We start from the raw sequence: 14,932 nt of genomic DNA, 5'->3' as shown, positions 1-14,932 counted from the left end.
CCATAAATAAATATTTAATACGGGCTTCACACAAGAAAATCTCCACACTGTGAAACCAGTTTCTATATATAGCTTGAGTTATATAAATACTTAATTATGTAGATGCATATGTTCCTCGCATAACCTCTGCACATGCACAACCACTTCCATATAGCTACTTCCGTACCTCGTAATGATTTACAAATTCTCATTTACAATTAACTATTGCAACTTTCATGATTTACAATATAAGCTTTGATATGGATTTCGCACAAGAAAAAATTCCCCACAATAAAGTAGGTTTCTATCTTCAATATGACTTATTTAAATACTTATTTTCTTTAAGTAAAAAAATTGTATATGTCTATAAAATATGGTTTACAATTGACTATTGCAAAATAAAATATGGATTTTTTGTACAATGCTTCGAAAAATAGATACCATAGTTCAATGTATAATTATTATTATTTATTATTATCATCATATGTTGTTCTGCGAATTTTTTACTCCAAAAAGCTTCCTCTACATAATGAAAATTCTCATCCTAATCCTAGTAGAATGGAAACTCCGTATAATGAAACACTTATATGTGTAATTCTCACTTTTGTACATGCATTCATAAATAAATACAACTAGAACAGAATAGTCACATTTCTGGTTGGGAAGCCTTCAATAGTTATCAACATAGTCTTGTATTCAGATTCAAATGCTAGTCACAACAAATGCAATTGATACAACTTCACATGTAAAACATTATCTAAGAGTTATTGATATAACCAGTATAAAGTTTCATTAATAGAACAGAGTAAACAAAAATCCATTTTAATTATCATTCGTTATCAAACATTAGCTAATATATAAAATCTCAAAGCAAATACTAGAAAATAGGTGTTCAATTATTGGTTTATGTACAATGTTTGAGAACCCAGGTCCATACAACATCCCATGTCAAAATCTATCTCACAATTTTTTACGTAATTAGTAAAACATATCAAGAGATAGAAAAAAGAGTAACTAGAATTCAAATAAGTTATGATTATAGAGCCATGGTACACGAAATAGCCTTTGTTGCATAAAAAAATTATGAAAATGTTAATACTTCAATTGTAAATCTAAGTACATTTGTCCCAATGAGAGATTTGATTGCAATCTTGTTGACTGTAATATCCAAAAGTCATCTGCAATAGGTAACAAGGAACTGCATTTAGGAATTAGACTATTCCATCATAACGAACATATAAGATCTAAATAGTAAAATGCTTTGATGAAAAAAATAAATGTTTCAATGTATTAAAACACTTATATGCAAAAGAATAGTTTGATATTATTAAGCCCTTAGTTATCTTTTGTAATCAGGTTTCCTGCAACAAATTCCTTCACTTTAGCTTCAATGAATTCTTTCATCGAAGAAACTGCAATCTCATTCTTAACACGTTCATTGAATATATCCTCTTCAATTTCCTTTGATTCTTCTTTCAATTTCAAAACTGAGCTACAGTACTCTTCATTGACACCAATAAAATTAATTATCCATTTGTTAATTTCGTCTACACTACAATGAGTTATATCATCAAAATCCATTTCGTATGATTGTTTTAGCTTCTCTAAATCAGTCAACAACTTCTCCTCTGTAATTAATCTAGATTCATATGTAATACACAGAACATTTAAATCATGAACAATTACCATGCCTTAATATACACATCTACTCTTCAATTATCTATGTCTCCACACTCATAAATAATGTCTTCCAATGTTCTCATTTTCCCAGAATATGCAGCCTTGACTTGCATCATATGATCAGCATCAGTTGGTCCCTGTTTATCTCTTTCTAGTTCAGATAGTCAATCAAGCATCTGACTAAAAGTTAATAGGTCATTTTCTACATATTCCATGTTTCCCTCCAACTCACTTTTGACCTACTCAATAGAATACCTAGTTATCTACTTTAAATGACATAGATCAAAAGAAACTTTCCATGAAGATTCAATAATCCACAATATTTCAAATATATTACTAATGATTTCTTTCATATTTATGTTTTCTTCCTATCATTGACCAACAGAATTCGCAAGTGCTTCACCACCATCTTGATGTAATTTCATCAGCTTTGGCATTGCAACTAAAGATAGATCAACATTCAATTATTCCTGATCAACAACCTTCTATCAAAAATTTGTATCCATTCAACATTCAATCTCTTCACCCCTTTTTCATAATTTTCATCTTGCAATGTGACAAAAAATTCATCAAAAGTAATGTCCTCTTCAGCACTTTCCTCCATTATTTTGTGATTTTCTTACAAAAAAATACTAACCCAATCAATTAGTACAATGCTATCAACTTCCATGTCTACCTCTTCTTCAATGCTCTTTTTTTCAAGTGCACTCTTGGATCTAAACAATTAAACCTTGTGTGCTCTTTCTGGAGTTTATGAGGAGGCTCTCTATCATCCCTACCACCTGATAGCCTATAAACAACTAGTTTTTCACTTCCAATAGTTATTTTTCTTCTTTTTCTAGCAGATGAAGTTGCACCAGTAATGCATGTGCAAGATAGAGATATCCCCATAGGGTTTGCGCCTATTTTCTTAAATCTTTCTCATGTCCCACTGATCTCTTTTTCAACAATTTTTCAATCATCTACTAGAAGTTTTTAATATTTTTTTGATACATTGTGACTTTCCTCACTCTTCTTTCTACTTCTCAGAAACAAATTTTTGTACCTCATAGACTCAAGGCATTCCATGAAAATTCTCCCTCTATCAAATCCTTTAATATATTTAGTTTCACTTAAGTTGAAATCATCCAAAGACTTTGTATCTTCATAGTCACTTTTCCAATAGTAAACGAAAAAGAAATAATTTGTGTTTTCTTTTTCTGTTTAAATATAGATAGCTAATGATGATATTGCCTACAAAATTCAGCAACAAAATACCTATCTAGAACAAACATTGGCAAAAGAAATGGCCTATATTCAAAACCGTAAATTCGTATAGCCGTATTTCTTTCTCTTTCCTCATATTCCCCTTTTCCAAGTAGGAAAGCCTCGGCCTTTGTAGATATTTGAGAAGGCTCTTGTCTAGTTACCATGCAATACACTTCCTCACAAACACATCCTAAATTAAATAGAAATTTGAAGAAGCTTTATGCTTCCACAATATAGGATACCAAAACTACATTGGTTCCTCGCAAAACTCAAGTATAGATTATATGCCAAATTGTCAAACACATGCCTTGACACAAGAAGTGTTATCAAATATGACATCATAAAGGATCCATTTTTCTTGGGTAATCTATGTAACTGAATAGATGAATTCATTCAAAATGACATAATCCCAATCTAACATACAATTATTTTTGTATGTCTCATAAAGCACATAGAAAATGCATTTTAGGATGTGTGATGTACTTTCTAGCCCCACTACATGGTCAAAGAGCCAATAGAAATCCCTAAATGATGACCTAAATAAAGAAATATATATAAGAGAAAGATTGGAAGGAACCTCGGAAGTTGCAACAATGAATTCTTGCACAATGTTAATTCCACGCCCTTCTAGCTCCAGGAAACTATCCGCAACAAACAATTCTAAATGCTTGTTCAGTTTCAGTAACTTGAATAACAATATGAATGCATTGGGATTTAGAGAAATCTTTAGTGCTCCTAGTTTAATTTCCCTCTTTCTAAAATCAAAACAATTTTCACAAAGATAAGCAATTTCACTGAAATCAAAGACCTCCAGAACACACCCAACATTTGCTAATCCAGTACTCCAAATATTGTTACCGATTTTCTCTTCCATTGATAGATTCAAAAATTGCTCAGAATTTCTTGACCAATCAAAGCTATCATCGAGCTTAGCAAGTGATTTAACATATCATTTTAAATAGCCTCTTTCCCTCGACTCCTACGCATTTTTCTTTTTCACCAAAAAAATACTTTGTCAATGAATAATGTATTCAAATCCTGTTTCAATTTACAATTCTTCATTTTCTTCACAAACATTGGTTTTTACTATTACTCATGTCAAAATTGTTACACACGACACTTTGAATAAATAGAAATTAAAGATAGCAAAGCCAACTTTTACGAACATTAATAGGAAAAAATTTTGAAATTCCAAAAGCATCCTACGCATCTACTTCACACTTTTATCTTGCTTCAAGATCATTGATATACATTTTGTAAGAAACATAAATTCATGATATACAATAATAGATGTTGTCTACCGAATTGGAAAATTTGCCCACATAGCCAAAAATCACTGTAATACGACCTTTTTTTTATTTGTCCAATTAAATTCGACAACATAAGTCTTTGAATCATTTTTTTTAATAATGGAAATGGATTAAGAATCATCAAAACCCCATCTGCAAATTTGGTGATACTACTAAAAAATCACTGCAAACCGGTTTTTATTTTTCTTTTTGATTTTTTTTTCACTCTTTTGTTTTCTTAATAAAATTATGGCAACATGACTGCTGACACCCAATTGACACCCAAGATCATGAAAATTGGCAATTGTGACCTCAAATCACAAATAATCACCTCCGTCTTTTGTCAACAACATGCTCGAATTTCCTTTTCTTTTCCTATCAATTTTAAAGACCCGTAAAACTATCAATAATGTCGTAATCTAACATGGCCACAAATTCGCTTGGAAAAGAACAAAAAATGTTGTAGGAATTTTTTTAAAATCCTACTTAAAAATGTCAAGGTTCAATATTTTTTCTACCCCAAAGATTCTTAATGGTGTTGAAACCATTTCCACTATAAGAAAAAATGATTCAAACACTCCCACGATTGGATTTTTTTCGAATCTTTTTCCTAGATCCCAAAGAGAAATTCTCCATCTCAGAGAAATTGTGACCTTTGTAGAGAACGCCATCAATAATAGAGACAAATATTAAATTGCACAATGATATTCACAAATAAATATTATGCCAACACGTATTCAACTACTCTCTATGACGTATCGACTTGACATTTGGCCCACTACTTTGTAAAACCAAAACAAATTTGATTTACGAATAACTTGACACAACTATTTCTCACAAGATTTGACAAGAAATTATGATTCAGTGTGAACCTTATTCCACATAGACACATTTAATTTTAAACTCTTTAATTTGTGTAGACATGAAAATAATTTAATTACTGAATTTTAACAGGTTTAACTTTGAGTTACTTTCAGTCAAATTTAGAGACTCATAAAACAATCAATAATAGCTACAAATAGTAAATTTACCCTCTATCACAAATTGACTTGATAGCTACTCCCCACTGCTTTGTAAAATTAGACCAAATTTGATTTACGAATAACTTGGCACACTCATTTCTCACAGTTTTGTAGAGAAAAACGTGCAGAGTATTGTAGAGCAAACCAAATATTACAGAGTATTGCAAAGTATTGTAGAAATTTTTTTGACAAACCAAAAGCTTGCAGTGTTGTACTGCAAACCGAAGCTAATCACAATCCATTGATTTAATAGCAAAGTTATATGTGTCATAAGAACAAAAATTTAACATACAAAAAAAGTTCGAACTAACTGCAATCATGATAATCAACTAAGAAACTACCAAATGCAAATAGGAAACTGACAAAGCTAAATTAGTTTAGAAGCCTGCAATATTGTCTACCTTATATATCTCTGCACTAATGCTATCATCCAAGCTTATCTTCGCAAATAAAAATTTATGTAAGGAATAGAAGCTCTGATAACACTCCAAGCTCTTAAACTCAATATGCAAAGGTTAAATGCTACACACCCCATTGGTTTTTCTATCACTATAAATCTCATTTTTTCCCACACTATACTAGCTATTTCAAATTTTTATAGTCTTGTTTCCCTAGAAATCATCACCTACCACTATTTTTGCGTCTAAAACACACCAAAAAGATAAAGTTGCCATCCATATGATGTCTATCCTCTGATTAATCGAAAACATAGTTTCATGTAAATACAAGTCATCTCAACATTCAATTCATTGATTACCCGCCTGTTCACGAATTAAGAAAATCACATAAGAACCAAAACATCAAATCTAGAAACATGATTTTTTGTATACTTTCAACATAGAAAAAATGCATATGTTTAGAACCATAGAGAAAATCCATTTATGTGCAATAATATATCACACACAACCACTTATGGACTCAACAACACCCTTCCGTCAGTCATTGACATTTGAAACTGATATTAATAAATGTGGGTTCGAGATATCGCGGCATGAAGCATCCATTCCAAATAAACGTTGGAGAAAACATGTGTTCTATGCACATGCTACCTCTGAACAACACAGTTCATTATGTGCAAACAAATATCAAGCTTCATTGTATGCACTTCCGCACTGTGAAAAATATATTAATATCAAAACACATTACAATTTAAATATTAAGCTTCATTGTATGCGCTTCCACACTATGCACAATCTATTTTTTTTTTCTCGTTAAGACTATGCTATTCTATTATATACATTAATAGGAAAACATTTACAGTCATTGAGTCATACTACCAAAGGCCATGGATGGCACTTTGGACTGAAAGTTAACAGAAAAAGCAGCCCACGCAGGGGCACCGCAACTGAGACAAACCACCCGCGCAGGGGCGTTAAACCACCAAGGAACTATCAGTGCAAAAATTGACAGCCCGCGCAGGGGCTCAAAAAAGAAAAAGAGACTTTCAGTAGAATCCCTCGCAGGGGCATCGGAAGCATTGAACAGGATTTCTTTCAAATAATACATGAACATCAAAAACATACAGTAAGCCATTGTAACAGACATAGTAAATCATGGGTGGACCTGAGCAGCGTTTGAGCAGGTGATGCTGAGTGAACGAACTACTAATCATCCGGCTCCTCCTCGATGATCCTATACCAGCCGCATCCTTCCGGGAACTGGTCCCATTCTGTCTTGTCCCTCGCTGGAGAAGGCTCTGCCTGAGTCGGAGGTGGGTTGACAGCATGCTCTGGACCAGCCTCTGGCGATCCCTCGACACCCCTTGAGCTTCCTGCCTGGTGCATCTTCGAGCTGGGTTGTTCCTCACCCTCATCCTGCGGTTCTTCAAGGAAAAGGACCGAGACATGGGCGTTGATGCGGGATGTTCCTTGGGAGCTGCTGAAAGAGAGGACGACAGTGCCAAACGCAGGAAGAGGTTCCGAGTCCGAATCTGGACTGCTAGAGTCCAAGAATTGGCTCGATTGGATGGGATGGGCTTCTGCAACTTGATGGTAGAGGCATCGACAGCAGCGGGATTGGGGAGTTGCAACTGAGGGCCGAGAAGACCCACCTCTGCTAGAGCCTCGATGACTGAGAAGGCGCTGTCGAGGCCTGACCATTTTGCCACAGATAGCAGGGGGAAAAACAGAGTAGAATAGGAGGAATTGGGGAAATTGAGATGCCCTTCACCCACACTTTCAGACCTGATGCAACAGACAATTGGCAGAGGAGTGGCGTGAGCAGAAGCTATGTGAACCATCGACCAAGCAGATGCACACCCCCAGACACATAGACCCAATTCCAGATTCTGAACTCGACCCAGCATATTTCAATCCACCCCCTCTCCTTACTTAAGCTCCTCCTCTATTCCTCGAACTCTGCATGCCATAACTGTAGATTGAATTCGCACCTGAACCCCGGACAGTGCAATGAATTACCGTCCATGATCGCGCCTGAACCCACGCTTAAATTCTTTGACGGCGGATCGAATTGAATGCTTGTCTTGGTCTTGGGGCCGCACATGGCTTCCATGTGGCACCTCGCGCTCAACCGTAGTTTCACCCGCATCCGGGGGGGCAGCATCTCTTTGAACCAGCCTGGCAAAGTCCTGAGCCCGGGCATTATTTGGTATAATAGTTGAGGTTCCTGTGAGGAGAGTATGATCATTATCTGCTCCTATGTTAGCTAAGAGGTCTGCGACCTTGTTGCCCTCTCTTTTTGTGTGATTGAAAGTGATGGCCCTGTTACTGCGGAGAGCTTGTTCGATGGCTTCTAGTCTGGCTGCGAGCCTCCAGCTGTTTGCGATTTTTTTTGCTTGTGAGCCATTCTGCAATCGCTTGGCCATGTTTATGAGAATCTGGGAGTCTCCTTCCACGATCAAGGGTTGGAGATTGAGGTTCCATGCGAGAAGGAGTCCTTGCCATAAACCTTCAAGCTCAGCCGAGTTGTTGGTGTCCCAACCCAAGTATCCGAAGTATATCTGTAGGGGGGTGCCTTCGTGATTCCTCAGAATACCTCCAAACCCTGCCTTTCCAGGGTTACCTTTGGAGGCCCCATCAAAATTGAGCTTATAAGAATGCTTAGGGGGGGCGATCCAAGTGCCTTTGATTGTACTGCTGCTTTTGAAAGTGCTGATCTTGTGTAGATTCTGAGGTAGGAGCAGTTTCCAGTTGCTTAGAATGCCTTTCTCGACGTCTAGAGAAGGAAGATCTTCCTGGGTCCAGGAGTGGAGCATCAGCGTCTCGTTGAGGTTCCCACAGAGTCTGGTCCATATGTCTTCGATCATTGAGCGTTGATTTTTGAATATATGTTTATTCCTTTCCTTCCATATACTCCATAAGATGAGTCCAGGGAGCAGGTTCCATATACAGTTGAGAAGCTCGCTCTTATAAGGATTCTGCGGCCATTGTCTTAGGGAGTCGGTTATGTCGTTCTTTGTTCTGCATTTTTTTTGACATCTGAAGCTAGCCTTTTCCCAGAGTTGATTGGCTAGGGGGCAGGTGTCCAGGAGGTGTTGGAGTGTTTCCTCATCTTGATTGCAATTGGGACATATCGATGGACCATGAAAATTTCTTCTTCTTAGTTTGTCCCAGGTGAGGATTCTTTTATGGCTAACCAACCAAAGGAAGTAAGAGACTTTGGGCCAGGATCCAAGACACCATATTTTGCTCCAGATTGGATCAGAAGGAGTAGTGATGTTGCAAACTATCTTGTAGGCTTCTGAAGTGGTAAAGTCCCCTTTTGGTCGATATCCCCATCTTAGGACGTCATTGCCTTCTTCGTGTCTGATGCTTCTTTTTCCGAGCTCCTTCTCCAATTCTTCGATATCCAGAAGGTTTGTGATGTTAATTAGCTGATTACCCTGTTTCCATTTCCTAAATCCGTTCTCCGTTTCCTGCAACCAATAGTGATGGATCTTTTCTTGCTGCTGCTCCAGCCTAACGTGATCCAGGGGTGAATGAAGAACGTGGGTGAGCTTTTGCAACTGGTTCCATGCATCAGTCCAAAATCTTGCAGTCTTGCCATCCCTGACTTCCCAAAAACTGTGTTGCTGAATTAACTGGAAGTGTTGTTTGGCTGCGTTCCATATTAGCGAACCTTTTTCTGTGGGGGTGAACCGGATGAGCTCCTCCTGAGGTCTGTTATTAGCATATTTAGCTGTCCAGATTCTTGCCCAAGGTTTTTCTGGATTTGTGATCCAGTGCCACCATATTTTGGCGCTCATGATGGAATTACTATGCTCCGGGTCTCTCAGACCAATACCCCCTTTGTCTTTGGGTAGACAGACTGTGGGCCATTTGACTAAAGCCCATTTTCAATTAGTTGCCGAGCCGCCCCATAGGAAGTTGCGCTGAAGATTCTTGATACTTTTTAAAACCCATTTGGGTGCAGCAAGGATAGAGAAAAGATAGAGGGGCATTGCCTGAAGAACTGACTTAATGATCACTACCCAACTGGCTAGATTGAGAGATCTGTGCGTCCAAAGGTTGAGTCGAGATTCAAGCTTCTCAATGAGGGTTCGCCATGAGGAATGCTTTATAGCTGAGGCAGTGAGGGGGGCTCCGAGGTATTTGGAGGGAAGGGAGGCTGTGGGAAAGCCAAGGATTCGGGTGACCGCCGATTTAACAAGAGGAGGTGTGTGAAAGAAGAAGATCTGCGATTTGGTGCAGTTGACATCAGTGCCTGAAGCTTCAGCAAAGTCAGTGAGCAGGGATTTGAGGCATGCGGCTTCCTGGACCGAGGGATATCCAAATAGCATGGTATCATCAACAAACTGCTGATGAGAGGTAGCAGGGGTGTTGTGAACTGAAAGGCCTTTGAGATGGTGGGATTGGAGGGCATGTTTAATGTGACGGCCAAGCCCTTCTGCCATGAGAACAAAGAGGAAGGGGGATAGGGGGTCCCCTTGCCTAATTCCTCTTGATGGTTTGAAGGGGCGGGAAGGGATCCCATTCACAAGGATGGAGAATTGAGTGGAGTTAATTAAGCTCATGATCCAGCGAATCCACATAGTACAGAAACCAAAAGCCTTTAGCATTTGCTGAATATAAGTCCAGCTGAGTTTATCAAAAGCCTTAGAAAGATCCAGCTTAAGAAGCATACCTGCCTGTTTTGATTGTTTGAGGGAGTGTATGATCTCGTGCGTGAGGAGGATGCCGTCCATGATCTGTCTTCCTTCCACGTAACCCGACTGTTCCGGTGATATGAGCAGAGGTAGCAGGGGCTTCAACCGGTTAGCTACAACTTTGGATATTACTTTGTAAATGACATTACAAAGTGCAATCGGCCTGTATTTGTCGGGAGTAATTGAGTCCTCCTCTTTGGGGATGAGGGCAATGAAGGTGGAGTTGAGAGAAGGAAGCAACCAATGGAGAGCTCTCGATTCTTCAACGATTTGCCAGACTTCCTGTTTTATCATCTCCCAGAAGGTGTGAAAGAACGTGGTGGTGAATCCGTCCGGTCCAGGGGCTTTTCCTTCCTTGAGCTGGGACATTGCCTCGTCCACCTCCTGAGGTTGAATTGAGTGGAGGAGAAGCTCATTATGTTCCTCCGTAATGATCCTTGGCACATTGTTGGTAATTCTTTCAATTGCCTGTCGCTTATCTTCCTCCGGCTCTTGAAGGACCTGATTAAAGTGATTGAGAAATTCCTTCTCAATTTCCTCATGCTTTTCTACTTTTACCCCGCCTTGCTTTTGGATGAACGGAATGTTGTTGTGCATTCTTCTTTGAATGGTGGTTCTGTGGAAGAATTTGGTATTACGTTCGCCCTCCTTCAACCATCTTATCCTGGATTTTTGCTTCCAGTAAACTTCCTCCTGCTTCTGCCTTTCCTCAATCTGTCTGTGGATACGTCGTTCCTGCTCCAAGGTCACTTCAGTGTGTCCCTCTGTGGTTACTCTTTGTTGGAGATCCGTCAGTTCCCGATTTAGTTCTTGTTGCGCTTTAAAGATATCTCCAAAGGTTTCCCTGTTCCAGCGCTTTAGGTGATTTTTAAGGAACCTGAGCTTCTGTTGGAATTTATACATCTTAGACCCTTCTGGAGGGATAAAAGAAGTCCATGTGGTTTTGACAAAGTCTTTGAACTCGGGGTGCGAGAGCCAGAATCCTTCGAAGCGGAAGGGCCTCCGGGTCAAATCACCTGGTCTTTGCCATTGGAGGGCTATCGGCCAATGGTCCGAGCCGGTGTGCGGAAGAATTGCTGCTGTGATATCTCCTCCAAGGTGAATCGCATTATCTGAGATAAGGAAGCGATCTAGTTTGGAAGTGATTTGGTGTTTTCCCGCTCTGCGATTGCTCCAAGTGAAGGTTCCATTGCAAAAAGGCAGGTCTATGAGGGAGGTGTTTTGAATGAAGTCCTTGAAATGGATGTTTTCTTGTTCCATTCTGTTCCTTCCCCCAAGCTTCTCCTCTAGCCTGGTGATCATGTTAAAATCCCCTCCGATGATCCAGAGTGGGTGTCTCCTGTTGTTGTTCAAAGCCTCTATGGTGTCTAGAAGCGCAATTTTGCTTCCTGTGTCCTGCGGGAAATATACATTTGATAGGTTTCCATGGATATTCGTACCCAAAATGTGGAAGGCTGCCTGTATGAGATGATGAGAAGCGTGGAAATCTGAGAGATTTAACGCTTGAGTATTCCATGCAATGGCCAGCCCTCCTGAAGCTCCAGAGGCATCTACTGCCACTGAGCGACATCCTGGCCATGCTTTGGAGAGAATGCTACCTAATGTAGATCCGTTACATTTAGTTTCCTGGAGAAAGCATAGTTGCGGCTTTTCCATTTTAATCATGTTTTTTAACATTCTGAGTTTCCCTGGGCTATTGAGCCCTCTTAAGTTCCATGATACAAGCTTCATGGTTCAACTATTTGCAGAGGGTTTATAGTACTTTGTCAATTTTGCATACCTGCCTGAGTCTACCAGGAGTTTCCCAATCTCGATCGTTCTCTGTAGATCTGTTCTTCGTCCTCTCTTTTTGGTTTCTTTTGGGGGGTGACTACCATCCCACTGGCTTCCTGGTTGAATACCTAGTTGCTGCTGCTGATATGCTCTTGAAATAACCACTTCCAGCTTGCTGAGTTGGGTTTCTGTTATGCTGTCATATGCTTTTTTTTTGCATGCTAGCTCCAATTCCAGAATGTTTAGGCCATGTAGATCTATGCTTTCTGGTTCTTCTTCCATCTGTTGCACTCGACTACCTTCTTCCACATTAATCTCTGAGCTAGAAGGAGGATCTAGCTTTCCATCAATTTCCATGTCCTTGTTTTTCTCTATCGGTTCTTTCAGATCTCCTGAGGGGGAATCATTGAAGATTAGGGGGGATTGGCGTTTGGGGGGGGAGGCTGAAGGAGGGGGAGGGGAGGAGGATGAGGGATGGGAAGGGTTAGACTCAGAGATCGGGGGGATTTCATCTGAGGATTGAGCGAGGATTTCGAAACTGTTCTTAGAAGCTAGGCCATTGGTGCTATTTTGCTAGGGCTTAGACCCATTAGAGGGTTTCTTGTGCGCTCGCCTTCAGCTTGGGGCTTTGGTGAAGCCATCCTGGGCTGCAGAAACAGAAGGTTCAGGAGAAGTGGCTTTGGAGTTCAGGGGGCAGTCACGGAAAAGATGCCCAAGAGCGTGGCATCTCCTGCAACGGAAGGGTACATGCTCATAGTCCAAGGGTTGAATCCACTCCTCGTCATGGTGGGAGAGACTTATCGATTCTGGTAAGGCTTCATTCAAGCGCATGAAGACGCAGATGCGTGCATAGGAAATGAATCTGCGCAGTTTGGTCTCTTCTGGAGTCCTGATGTACTCCCCTAGTCCATTTCCTATGTTCTTGAGAATTTCCTCGTCCCAATATTCGTCTGGAAGTCCATACATTCTGATCCAGACTGGCGCCCAGGTGAGATCTTCCTTATCCTAGTTGAATCTAGGTATCCAGTCTCTCATATACAGGCCTGCTGTGTTGAAGAAGTGAGGCCCTGTTCCCAGTACCCTGAGTTTGTCCTCAATACAGTAAAAAATTGCTGTAAAGAAACCCTTCGGCCCTAGCTGCAGGGTAACGTCTCCTTTGGGCTTCCATTTCGCAGCGATCCACCCGTATAAGGCTCTTTCTGTCGGCCAGAACCCTATAAACTTCCCAATAATGGCATGATCCCTCATGAACTCGATTCGTGCATCAATCTTGTGTCCAGGTAGCTCTATTCGTGGCCGCTCTTTGGCTATTGGTTTGCATGTTGTCGAGGAAACCTTCGGGATTTCCTCCGGATTTTTTCCTCTGTCTTGGGTGACGCTAGCTTGGTCCGTCCGTCCTCCTGTCTTCTTGTTTTCCTACTGAAGCCTGTTCCCATTGTTCAAGATCTCCCTGTTAACCGATCCAAAGAGGAACGCCTGCTCAGGATCGTGCTGCGATGGGGAGGGCTCTGACGCCCTCCCCTGAGGAGATTCCATTGCGCTGCTCTAGTACTCTGCTATTCCGCTGCGCAACAGTAGATTTGGAATGGTTTGTGTACAGAGCCAGAGCTGTGCTACCTGCGTCGTCGGTACTTTCCTCAGAACCCTAATCGCCCTCCCGTATATCACTCAAGAGGATTTTTGTTCCCGCACAATCTATTAATATCAAAACACATTACAATCAAAATATCACCTTGCACTTCTCTCATTCCATAAAAATTCCACACATGCATTTTGTTCTCAACGTAACCTCCACACACACACAACCACCTCCACACAACTACTTCCGCACTCAGTAACACCCTGATTCATTGACATTTGAAACTGATATTAAATCACCACCTGCCACTATTTTGCATCTGAAACATGCTACTAAGATAAAGCCACCATCCATATTTTTACTCGTCCCAATGTCTGTCCCCTGATTAATAGAAAATACAGTTGCAAGTAAGTAATAGTTATCTCAACATTCAATTCACTGACTACACACTTGCTCACACATTCAAAATACCACATAAGCACCAAAAAATCAAATTTGTAAACATGATTTCCATATACTTTCAACATAACACGAATGCATATGTGCAGAACCATAGAGAAAATCCATTTATGTGCAAAAACTCTCATTCAAAACCACCTTCACACAACTTCATTCACACAGCCACATCCAGACTCAACAATGTCCTTTTGTCAGTCATTAACATTTGAAATTGATATTAATAAATGTGGGTCCCAGATATCATGGGAAGAAATCATTCATTCCAAAATAAACGTTGGAAAAATAATTTGTTCTCTGCACACGCTACCTCCGAACAAAAAAATCCATTGTGTGCAAAAAGCTCTCAAGCTTTCATTATATCACTTTGGCATTCTTCTGAATCTATTAATAACAAAATAAGCTATGCTCTTCTACACAATCTACTAATATCAAAACATAATAGAATTAAAAGATCCCTCTGCACTTCCCTCATTCCACACATGCAGTTGTTTTTTGCATAACTTCTGCATGCACAACCACCTCTGCACAAATTCTTTCGTACTCAGTAATTCCCTCAATCATTGACACTCAAAACTTATATTAATTAATGATCATACATTCTGAAATACATCGAAGATAAGAATTAAAAAAAAAAAGAATTTTTATATTTATTATTTTAATAAACTTTGTGCAAAAATTTCGCAAAACATCCACACACGCATAACCACCTCGCCACAACTTCATATGCACAACTAATTATGCACTACATAATGCCCTTCGATCAATCATTGACATTCAAAACTCCTATCATGTAGCCTAT

This window comes from Pinus tabuliformis, chromosome 7 (assembly GCF_031772625.1).
Source record: "Pinus tabuliformis cultivar Carrire ecotype Pingquan chromosome 7, CPIR1, whole genome shotgun sequence".
Taxonomy (NCBI): Eukaryota; Viridiplantae; Streptophyta; class Pinopsida; order Pinales; family Pinaceae; genus Pinus; species Pinus tabuliformis.
The sequence above is the reverse complement of the archived record's forward strand: the minus strand, read 5'-3'. Positions refer to the sequence as shown.